Source organism: Canis aureus, chromosome 3 (assembly GCF_053574225.1).
Source record: "Canis aureus isolate CA01 chromosome 3, VMU_Caureus_v.1.0, whole genome shotgun sequence".
In the NCBI taxonomy this organism is placed as follows: Eukaryota; Metazoa; Chordata; class Mammalia; order Carnivora; family Canidae; genus Canis; species Canis aureus.
The window spans coordinates 70359746-70372635 of NC_135613.1; the positions used below are offsets into that span (position 1 = coordinate 70359746).

At 36.7% G+C, this 12890-nt stretch overlaps 1 long non-coding RNA gene across 1 annotated transcript in view; it reads right to left on the reverse strand.

Moving 5' to 3' along the window:
• Positions 1-506: 506 nt before the first annotated feature.
• The window catches only part of LOC144311293 (uncharacterized), a 43416-nt gene continuing 31032 nt past the window's right edge, over positions 507-12890 (reverse strand). The window contains exon 3 of the long non-coding RNA XR_013376843.1: positions 507-920. This is a non-coding gene — a long non-coding RNA (uncharacterized LOC144311293). The remainder of the gene's footprint in view (positions 921-12890) is intronic.

Below are 12890 nucleotides of genomic sequence, written 5' to 3' on the forward strand. Positions count from 1 at the left end.
AATAATTTTCTTTTTATTTATTTATTTATTTATTTATTTATTTATTTATTTATTTATTTATTTAAAAGATTTTATTTATTTATTCGTGAGAGACACAGAGAGAGAAAGAGAGAGGCAGAGACACAGAGGGAGAAGCAGGCTCCATGCAGAGAGCCTGATGTAGGACTCCATCCCCGGACTCCAGGATCACGCCCTGGGCTGAAGGCGGCGCTAAACCACTGAGCCACCCAGGCTGCCCTGATTTTATTTATTTATTCATGAGAAGCACACACAGAGAGGCAGAGACATAGGCAGAGGGAGAGGCAGACTTTCCAGGGGGAGCCTGATGTGGGACTTGATCCCTGGCCCTGGAATCATGACCTGAGCCCCAAGCAGATGCTCAATCATTGAGCCACCCAGGCATCTCTCCATATATTTATTGAAAAAAAAAAAATCCATACAGAAGTGAACCTGTGCTATTCAAACCTGTGTTGTTCAAGGATCAACAGTAGTTATATTGGAAAAACATAGTGAAGGCAAATGGGGTGCAAATGTGATAAGAGAATTGAAGTTTTATTATCAACCCTGGAAATTGATAGTACATGGAAAAGGGAAAAAATCAAGAAATAGCAGTGTTGTAATATTACTAGGGACCAATGCAGGGTTCTTTCTCCCCTGGCCCTTATTTATAGAACACAAGGTGGCAGCGTGCTTAGCAAAATGCTATATTTCCCTGCCTTTCTTGTCAGTAATAGTGGTAATTTTACATCATCCTGGCCAGTGATGCATGATCAGAAGCTGTTGGGTGGCAGATGCAACTGGAATATGCCTTTACCTCTTGCCCTTTGCCCTTCCTCTTCTTGCCTGGAACACAGTTGAGTTGACGAGTGTGGAGCGTCCTTCTTGAGTTACTGAGGTGACAAGCATGAGAAAGCCACATGCTGAGGAGACAGAACAGAAGGGTCTCAGACAGGTCCTTGGGAGCATATTAGGTGCTGTGTCGCCCTGCATTGCCTCGAGGCTTCTTTTACCCAAGAAAACTAAATCTCCCATTTGTTCAGAAACTTGAGATTTGTTTAGTTGACCAAGCTACATAAAGCACAACATTTAGAAATCATAGTGGTAAATAATGTTTAAAACAATTAAAATGGGACGCCTGGGTGGCTCAGCAGTTGAGCCTCTGCCTTGGGCCCAGGGCATGATCCTGGGAGTCCTGCATCAGACTGCCTGCGTAGAGCCCACTTCTCCCTCTGCCTATGTCTCTGCCTCTCTCTCTGTCTCTGTGTCTCTCATGAGTAAAGAAATAAAATCTTAAAAAAAAATAATTAAAATGATTCAAAGCAGTTGCATCTAGGGGAAGGGAGAGTATGGTAGAAATTGGTATAGTTGATGCTATCGCTAGCTCGATTTGATTTTTTGGACAATGTGTATATATTTAATAAAATACATATTAATAAAGAAAAAGTGTTCCTCTGCATGGAACACTTTGGTAACTTTCCATTTATTTGAAATAAAATCCAAACTTATGCAAAAGATTCTTCATGATATGGCTGGCCCTGGCCACCTTTGTGCCTTACCTTCTATCACACTCCTCCTTGGCTACTAACCCCCAGCCACAGGGTCTTTTTTAAACTTTGTAAATGCCTTTTTGGCAAATTTGCACTTAGTTTCCTCTGACTCAGTTACAGGCCCAGCAGGAAACAGATGACACACTCAAATTTGGTAATCCCAGTGGATTAATGGAGGGTGGGATTTTAGGAAACCAAGAAGAGATGGTGTAGTACTCTGAGGCTCACAACAGCAGGGAGTCATCATCTCTAGTCCTGAAGGACCAAAAAAGAAGCTGTGCAAAGAAAGTCACCTGATAGAACCAAAAGGTATTTGGACATTGAGAGTGCAGGACTCACTGTTAATTAAAATGATTGGGATAGTTGATACAGAAAAAAAGCTACCTGTCTAATTGCACATTATGTTTTAAGCCTTGCTTACTTTATATAAAAGGCTCTACTCCTCTTGGCTAAGTCATTGGTGGTCATATGGGTCAGGCCCTCACAGGGCATGTGATGAGGTCTCATGCTTCTTTGTAGCCAGCATCCAGATACTGACAAAGTTGAACAGGCGTGTTTAGGTTCAGACCACATTCAGAGAGGACCTTCGAGGTGCCATTGCAAACTGGCCTGTGAAGATCACTCTAGGACAGCCTTGGTTCCTTGCCCTCCAGAGTCGACACTCCTTTGCTAGCATAGATGAAGAGGAGAGACAAGGACTCAGCCTCCCAGGAACAAAGTGAAGCTCAAGAGGTAAGTGCCAGTGTTATCTCACTTTTCCTGACGTGCTAACTTCAGGGCAGGGGAAGATATCTTGGCTCTCAGGAGATTCCTGCCATCTTACTTCCCTACATCCCAAGTGGTCCTTCCCTCCACCAGTATGCTTCCCCCTGCAATATGTGTCTTGAGGGTGGAAGATGGTAGGTCTATTGTGCATGGTGACACTAGTGGTGGTGTCATATGGGTGAAAAGTCTGGGGCAGGGTGGATCAGCTAGTTTACTTTCGTGATGATTCCCTTTATTCTTAGCTTAGTCTCTGCTGATGAAACTGTCTGGATCCAGTGGCACTTCATGGTATAAGAACATTATGAAGGTACTCCTGTGATTCAGAAAGGTAGGCATCTACTATCCACACCAAAACTGAAACGTCACCATACTGTGACATTGTATGTCCGTGGCTGAGCCTGTCCCTGTTAACCTTAATAACAGATTTGTATCTTTATTCATGTTACCACCAAATGCCCAATTCAGAATTGCCATCGTTAAAGTGCTAAAGCTTTTGATAAAACATATGCATCAGTTATTCCATTTTTACTTAAACCACTATTCCATAGGATGCTAAAACTCATTAAAAAAATATTCAACTTAAAAATATATGGCTAAGAAATTTCATTTTGGTTAAGAAATGGTTATAACTGTAAATTGGAAGAAGTAAATATTAATAAATATTTCACTATTTTAAGGTCCTAATAGAATAAAAGGACAATAATAGAGAAAAATAATTTTTAACAGTGAAATATGGTTATCTTTTTTGGAAAAATTTACTAATTTTTGAGTAGGTGCTATTTAAACATGGTTCAAAGTTCAAAAGTTACAAAAGGGAAGGCAGTGTGAAAGAAACCTTTTTTTTTCCTTTTTAAATTTAAATTCCAGTTAACAAACAGTGTACTGTTAGTTTCAGGTGCAGAATTCAGTGATTCATCACTTGCATACATCACCCAGTGCTCATCACAAGTGCCCACCTCTCCCAAGTAACCCTCAGTGTGTTCTCTATAGTTAAGAGTCTGTTTTCTGGTTTGCCATTGCCTCCCTCCCCCCCATGTTCATCTATATTGTTTCATATGGATGAAATCATATGGTATTTGTCCTTCTCTGATTGACTTATTTTGCTTAGCATAATACTTTCTAGCTCTATCCATGTCATTGCAAAATGGCAAGATCTCATTCTTTTTTATGACTGAGGAATATTCCATATATATATAGATGGATATATATGGATATATATTCCATATATATAATATGACTAATATTCCATATATATGGAATATATATATTATATATATAATATATATATATATATACCATATCATTATCCATTTATCAGTAGATGAAAGTTTGGGCTCTTTCTATAATTTGGCTATTGTAGATAATGCTGCTATAAACTTTGGGGTTCATATATCCTTTTGAATCAGTATTTTTGATCCTTTGGTAAATACCTAGTAGTGCAATTGCTGGATCATAGGGTAGCTCTGTTTTTGACTTTTTTGAGGAATCTCCATATTGCTTTCCAGAGTAGCTCTACAAGTTTGCATTCCCACCAACAGTGTGGAGAGGATTCCCCTTTTACCACATCCTCTCCATCACCTGATATTTCCTGTGTTGTTGATTTTAGCTGTTCTGATAGGTGTGAGGTGTATCCAGCTGTGGTTTTGATTTGCATTTCCCTGATGGTGAATAATGTTGAGCATTTTTTCATGTGTCTGTTGGCCTTCTGTATATCTTTTTTAGAAAAATGTTTATTCACATCTTCTGTTCATTTTTAAACTGGATTGTTTGTGTTTTTTTGGGGGGGTATTTTATAAGTTCCTTATTAATTTTGGATACTAACCCTTTGCCAGATATGTCATGTGCAAATATCTTCTCCCATTCAGTAGCTTGCCTTTTAATTTTGTTGATTGTTTCCTTCACTGTGCAGAAGATTTTTATCTTGATGAAGTCCCAGTAATTTATTTTTGCTCTTGTTTCTTTTGCCTCAGGAGACATATCTAGTAAGAAGTTGCTATGGCTGAGGTCAAAGGGGTTGCTGCCTGTGTTCTCCTCTAGGATTTTTGATGGTTTCCTGTCTCACACTTAGGTCTTTTATCTATTTTGAATTTATTTTTGTGTATGGTGTAAGAAAGTAGTCCAGTCTTCTCAACAGCATTTGTTGAAGAGACTGTCCTTTTCCCATTGGATATTCTTTCCTGCTTTGTTGAAGATTAATTGATCATATAGGTTCATTTCTGGGTTTTCTATTCTGTTCCATTAATCTCTGTATCTATTTTTGTGCCAGTACCATACTGTTTTGATCACTACAGCTTTGTAAGATAATTTGAAGTCCGGAGTTGTGATGCCTCCCAGCTTTTCTTTTCAAGATTGCTTTGGCTATTTGTGGTCTTTTGTGGTTCCAAACAAGTTTTAGAATTGTTCTATCTCTGAAAAATGCTTTTAATATTTTGGTAGGGATTGCAGTAAGTATGTAGATTGCTTTGGGTAGTATAGACATTTTAGTAGTATTTGTTTTTCTGATACATGAGCACGGCATGTCTTTCCATTTCTTTGTGTTCTCTTCAATTTTTTTCATCACCTTTTTTATAGTTTTCAAAGTAGAGGTCTTTCACCTCTTTGGTTATTTTTGGTTTTTGCATGTATGTATTTTTGTATTTGTTTTGTGCTTAAAAATTTTTTAATTTCAGTACTGTTAACATACAGTGTTTTATTAGTTTCAGGTGTACAATATAGTGATTCAGTAATTCTATACATTAGTCAGTTCTCATCATGATAAGTGTACTGTTAATTCTCTTCACCAATTTCACCCATCCCGCTCACTTCCCCTCGATAACCATCAGTTTATTCTGTATAGTTAAGAATCTGTTTTTTAGGTTGCTCTTTTTTGGTTGTTGTTATTTTGTTTGGTTTCTTAAATTCCACATAAGATGAGATCATATAGGGCAGCCCCAGTGGCACAGCGGTTTGGCGCCGCCTGCAGCCTGGGGTGTGATCCTGGAGACCCGGGATGGAGTACTGCATGGAGCTTGCTTCTCCCTCTGCCTGTGTCTCTGCCTCTCTCTCTCTCTCTCTGTGTCTCTCGTGAATAAATAAATAAAATCTTAAAAAAAGAAAAGAAAAGATATTCTCTTTAAAAAAAAAGATGAGATCATATGTTGTCTTTTTCTGACTAATTTCACTTAGCATTATACCCTCTCGATCCTTCCATGTTGTTATAAATGGCAAGATTTCATTCTTTGTTATGGTTTAGTAATATTCCATTATATGTGTATGTACATATGTGTATGTAGGTGTATACACAGTGTATACACACTCCACATCTTTATCCATTCATCTATCAATGGATATGTGGGTTGCGTCCATAATTTGGCAATTGTAAATAATGCTGCAATAAATATAGTGTTGCATATATCTTTTTGAATTAGTATTTTTGTATTCTTTGCATAAATAACCAGTAGTGAAATTACAGAATATTATGGTGATTCTATTTTTAATTTTTTGATATGCCTCCATACTGTTTTCCACAGTGGCTGCACCAGTTTGCATTCCCACCAACATTGCATGAAGGTTCTTTATTCTCTACATTTTTTCCTACATTTGTTAATTCCTGTCTTTTTGATTTTAGCCATTCTGACAAGTGTAAAGTGATATCTCACTGGGGTTTTGATTTGCATTTTCCTGATGAGTAGTGATGTTGAGCATCTATTTATGTCTGTTGGCTAGCTGTATGTCTTCTTTGGAGAAATATCTGTTTATGTCTCTTCATTTTTAATTGGGTTATTTGGGGTTTTCTTGTGGGGGGTATTGAGTTGTATAAGCTCTTTATATATTTTGGATATCAATCTCTTATCAGGTGTGCCATTTACAAATATATTCTCCCATTTTTTTTTTAAGATTTTATTTGAGAGAGAGAGAACAGAGGGAGAGGAAGAGAGATAAGCAGACTCCCTACTGAACAGGGATCCTGATGTGGGGCTCAGTATAGGCTCAATCCCAGGACACTGTGACCATGACCTGAGCCAAAGGCAGACGCTTAACCAACTGAGCTACCCAGGCACCCCATATTCTCCTACTCAATAGGTTGCCTTTTTGTCATGTCAATAATCTCCTTTGCTGTGCAAAGCTTTTTATTTTGGTAAAGTCCTATTGGTTTATTTTTGCCTTTGTTTCTCTTGCCTGAGGGGACATATTTAGAAAAATGTTGCTTAGGCTGATATCAAAGAGATTATTTTTCTGTGTTATTTTCTAGGATTTTATGGTTGCATATCTCACTTTTAGGTCTTTAATCTGTTTTATTTGTGTGTGTGTGTTTGTGTGTGTGTGTAAAGTATATGAAAATGGTCTAGTTTTCCCTACACAATTTATTGAAGAGACTGTCTTTTCCCCATTGTATATTCTTGCCTCCTTTGTTGTAGATTACTTGACCATATAAATGGTCAATGCTTATGCAAATAAGCATTGGTTTATTTCTGGGCTTTCTATTCTGTTCTATTGGTCTTTGTGTCTGTTTTTGTGCCAGTGCCATATTCTTTTGGTTATTACAGCTTTGTAGTAGATCTTTAAATCTGGAATTGTGATACTTCCAGCTTCATTCTTATTTCCAAAGATTGCTTTGGCTATTCAGCTTTTTTCATGATTCCATACAAATTTTAGGACTATTTATTCTTGTTCTCTGAAAAGTACTATTGGTATTTTGATAGGGATCACATTTATTTAATAGATTTCTTTGGATAGTGTGGACATTTTAACAATATTCTTCCAATTCATGAGCATAGTATGTCTTTTCATTTGTTTGTATCATCTTCAGTTTCTTTCATCAGTGTTTTATAGTTTTCAGAGTATAGTCTTTCATCTCTTTGGTTAACTTTATGTCTAGTTATTTTATTCTTTTTGGTGAAATTATAAATGGAATTTTCTAAATTTCTCTTTCTGCTATTTTGTTATTAGTTTATTGCAGTTTTGTATCTTATAACTTTACTCAATTCACTTATTAGTTCTAATAGTTTTTGATGGCATCTTTAGAGTTTTCTCTATACAGTACCATGTCCTTTATAAATAGTGACATTTAAACTTCTTCCTTTCCACTTTGGATGCCTTTTATTTCTTTTTCTTGATTTATTGCAGATGCTAGACCTTCTAGAACTATGTTGAATAAAAGTGGTGAGAGTGGATGTCTTTGTATTTATTCTTCCTGATGTTATGGAAAAAGCTCTCAGTTTATCACCATTGAGTATGATGTTAGCTACAGGTTTGTCACATATGGCCTTTATTTGGTCCCATCATGCCCACTTTGTTGAGAGTTTTTATTCATGACTGGATATTGAATTTTGTCAAATGCTTTTTCTGCATCTATTGAGATGATTGTATGGTTTTTATCCTTTGTTTTGTTAATGTGGTTTATCACATGGATTGATTTGTGAATATTGAATCATCCTTGCATAACAATCCTCTCTTTCATTCCTGTCTTCCACCACAGAGTTTCCCTTTCTGAGTTAATCACTTATCTCTTTTCTAAATATCTCTAGAGAGATATTTTGAGAAAATATCTCTCTAGAGCCTTTATGTGTACACATGTGTATACACACATCACATGAATTTTTTACATAAATGATTGCATATTACATGCATTATTCTGTACTTTGTTTTTTATGCAATGATGTGTTTTGAATATCTTTTCATGCCAGTACATTTTGAGCTGCTTTTATTATCCATTAAGACAGAAACATATTATTCCATTGTATGACTGTATCATTGTTTGATCAGTCAGACCCCTATTAGTGGAGATAAAGTTTCCCAGTCTTCTACTAATACAGTGTTGAAATGAATAATTTCATACATATATTCTGGGAATGGAATTACTGGGTTGAATTTTAAAAATATTTGCATATGTATGTTCTTAAAAATGGAAAGGTTTGTGTTTTTGTGCTAGTGATTGTCTTTAACATAAATTTATAATACATTTATATAAAATATTTTATCTATCTTTCATCAGCAATATGTATTGACTTCTTACCATAGGCAGTCATCAAAATGATTTATTTATGCTTCCTTGCTGCAGTTTCTTCATCTCCAGTACTATATTTTTGCTCATTCAATTATTTGCCTTTATGTTTACTTTTATTTACTTAAAAATGTATGTTTTTAAGAAATAATATATATATTATAGTTAATTATATTATATATAGTGCATATAGTCTATATGATATAGTATATATGTGGTATGTAGTATACATATGTAGATTATAGTGTATAGTCTAATATATATATTATATGGTATATATTATTACTGTATTATAGTATATACTAGATATTATAGTATATAATATTTATATATCATATTTAACCTAGAAATTCTATAATAAATATAGCTTAATAATAGTATATATTAGTTATGTATATAACTTGTTAAAGTATTTACATTCTGTTTTCCAATCATAATCTCTATAGTTTTGTTTTGTTTTTGGCTAGTAGTATAGTTATTTGGATTTGGTAATTGTCATCATTTTGTTTGTAAGAGTTCTTACTTTTTATCTCTTGTTGAGCTGCAGTTGGCCTTCTACAGTTTTAAAAGAAGGGCTCATAGAGACTATATCCCCTGAGTTTGTTGTAATAATTGGATTTTTAAAAAACAGTGGAATCTATAAATAATCTGAGATTTATTTGATATGTGGTATAAGGTGAGAATACAAATTAACTTGTAACCTTCAGCAATGTGTGATAGCTAGTGAAACAATTTTGATTTTACTCTTTTATCCTTTGGGAAGATGGAACTGAGACTTAAGAATTAACAAATTAGAATTAATATATATTTTCCTTTGAGGAAACAGACTTCAAACGGGAAAACAAACAAACAAACATGTGTTCCATGAATCTGAGGGTTAAGGGGATAAAACAGTTCAAGTAATTTACCACAGAACCTGTGTTGAGAAGAAAAGGAAATTGGGGCTAGCAGGGGTCCTATAAGTTGAAAGGAAATGGAGGAGTCCAGGAAATAATAATAAGGACATAAAAGATTTTCAGTACATTTATGTTTAGTGAATTAGTGAATTCAAGGTTTTTGGGAGATGTAATGGGAATGAGAAAATAAGAAATATAGAAGAGTAAGAATCTGTGGTTTGAAAGTGTGAGGAAGTATGAGGTGACATTTGGTAGATGACACGGTTCAAGATGTGGCCATCGAAGTAGGCTGTCAAAATATATGAGGTGTAAAGGTCACTGATATTTAGAGAGACAAATCGCCAGAAGGCTCAAAGTTTGAATTGGTTTGGATGTGAGATCTCAGGTCTTTCAGGGCAGTGGAAGGATTTTTGGGAGAAAATAAAGACAGTCCGCTGCCTAATTGTTCGTGAATATGATAGGGAAATAGTCAACTCTGAGGTAGGTCCTATCTTATATTCATTCTGTATATTAGAAATGAAGCAGGGAGATATTAAGTAATTTGCCTATGGCATAAAATTAATGACTACGAGAGTGATGATGCAAATATAGGCAATCTGGCTCTCAAGCCTGTGATCTAACCACTGTGCAGCCCGTCCTCTGTGTGTGTGTGTGTGGGATCGGGTGTTACAACTTTATGTGCATACAACCCTAGGGGTTGGTGCTGAAACTGAGCAGCATGAAACTCCTAGATTTTGTCACATCCACCAGAGCTGTGGGGCCCTGGAGCTCTATTTTGTATGTATATTTTAGAAAAGACTTTTTCATTCTGTAGTTACCCTCTCACAGCTGGGTCACAAGGGGGAAGAGACTGACATTTACAGAAACTCTTAGGCACTTCAGAAACCATGACATCTCTTTAAAATGTATTGAACAATATATCCATTTGTATAACAAACATTTTAGAGTCTCTTTTGTACTAGGTATATAGTACAGGGTATTCAACATAAGTTCTGTACTCAAGAGTAATTTAAAATTTATTGGGGACACAAGGCAAAGTTGGTTTAACTTTCTATCTCCTTTACTCTGGTCTCCCAGGCTATCAAATCATGGGTAAATTGAGAGAATGTTAAGTCTGTTCTAATTTTTAAAAAGCCCATAGTACATCACATGGCAACTAAATGCTATGTTCTTAGTCTGACCTAGGATAGATGGACTCCTGAGAGAGGTTATATTGAATAAATGGAGAAACAGAACCTTTTTTGTTGTTGTTGTTTTTTCAGTCTTTGTGGAATCCTTTCAATTGTAAAAATCATCCATACACTTAGCCCTAACATAAGTACCAGTGATGTTTTATGAATCATCTTATTTGAAAACAAGAAAGCGAATGAGAGGGATAGCTCACTAAATCACATGAAAGATTAACCCTTTTGTCCATGCTGTTCCTTCTGGAATGCTTTCCCTCTATGTTGCTTTCCTTACACCTCCTCTTTTGCATTCCTGAATCCTACTCTTCTAGTCTTAATTTAGATATCTCTTCCTCTAGGAAGATTTCTCTGAACTCTCAACTCTGGATCATATGACACCCACCCCCATCACGCTTTGTAGCAGGTATCCCACAATATTGTAATAGCCTGATAATGGTATTCACTCTAGACAGTCCCTTATGTGAGGAAAGGGACCACAGCCATTTAATGTTTTATCTCCATCTTAAGGTCTGCCATATAATAGCTGTTGAGTAAAAACAGTGTGCATTGGGACACCTGGGTGGCTCAGTGGTTAATGCCTTTGGCTCAGGGTGTGATCCTGGGGGCGTGGGATGAGTCCCACATCGGGTTCCCCACAGGGAGCCTGCTTCTCCCTCTGCCTATGTCTCTGCCTCTCTCTCTGTGTCTCTCATGAATAAATAAATAAAATCTTAAAAAACAAAACAGTGTGCGTTGAATGAGTGATACTCAGTACAGAGCCTTGTTCTTCCTACAGTTGCTTCATTATCTTCTCTGTTGCAATCATTTGGGTTCTCAGTATATATCATTAGCATAGTCAAAAAAGAGGGAAATGAAAAACAAGGTGATGAGTGACTGCATGTGAATTTTTTTAAGACCTAGGCTTCCTCCTGCTTAGATTATTTCTCCATTCCCTGCATTACAATGTCTGCTCCAAATCTCTCCACCTTCACCCATTTGAAAAGTAGGCATAAACGAGTGTCAGCGGTGATTCTGATTGTAAACACACCGTTTTGGCCCATCACCCTTCTTCTTCATGGATGATCGTGGTGCTTTTTCTGTTCTATCTTGTTATCTCTTCCTCTCAGCTTACAGAGATTATATTCATTTGATTTTTAAAACGTGCTGTGTCTCTTTTCTGTGTACCTTACCACTTATGTTCTGTTTTACAACATGTTCTGAAGGTATAGATATGCAGCATCATTTATTTGGGAAATACTGATTGGATGCGATGATGCACATGGCCCTCTTTAAAGAACTAGAGATGAATAAAACCATTCCAAGGACAGCCCTGCAGTCGTGACTGTGCGTCTCTGTGGAGGGTGCTTTCTGTACTCTCAGGAGATGGAGGAGGACAGAGGAACCAGGGGCTGAGGAGTGGAAAGCAGAGTAAAAGGAGTCATGGGGAGGAAAGGAGTTGGTAACTAAAGTGGCATGCAGGGCCACTTAGGAGACTTTAAATAATACCATGTCCTGACCAAGGTCTCAGCTGCACCCCTGGTGGCTCACCTCCTGCAACTTTGCCTCTGCTAGTGCTTGTCTTTGTCACAGCCACACAAGTGCCAGGAGGAGACACAGATTGTGGACTAAGGTGACGTTCACATATGTATAGGTCCCTGGAAGCTTTGGACCTTCTGAGAGGCCACATGGGCTCTGCTAGTATGCAGCGATGGAACTCAAGCATTCCTACCTTGTGCTTATAAACCTTTAGGGTGAGTGGAGCTCTCAGCTATGTGGTGTTCATCTTCACATTGGTACCTCTTCCTGACCAAGTGCTGCAATAAACACGACTGAGGCTTCAAGACCACGAGCAAGTGGCAACAATATCTGTGCTCCACAACATCAGCCTTGCCTCTCCAAAGTCTGCTGAGAGCTACAGAAAATCTTAGGACTAGCTCAGCACATTCAGCCCTATTGCAGTGGAGCCCTTGTTCTACGTTTTATACATCGAGGCTGTAAAAACAATGAAGACCCCTATCTTTAAAGAAGATGCTGCCAGCTATCAACCTCAGATGAAGATGAAAAATTAAACCTTGACCCAAAGAGGAATGTTTTTATTACATATAAAGGTAACTTGTTTTTATAAATGGGATTTTTGCATGTTTTTTTTTGGAAGATCTTGTGGGCATATTTTGGAATTAAAATTTTAATTGTTGGAAATAGAATAGGGGGGTATTGAAGAAACATGAAACTATCACCTTGCTCTGAGGGATCTTTTGCTCTGTATTGATGCCTTTGTATGTCAAAATGACTCATCCAGGGGAGGGCTTTTAGTTAAGAGAAAGTATTTTGGGTAAAAAGAAAAAGGAAGCTTATAATTCAATGTTTGCAAATTTACTTACCTTAGCTCCTATATGTCAAATATAAGCTAATACTCACTTGTATTGGAAATAAAGACTAGAATTAATTTCTTAACATTTTCAACATTTACACATCATTTTGAAGAATGATTTCTCCAGTTCATTCCACACATTGTGATGGCTTTTACAATCTG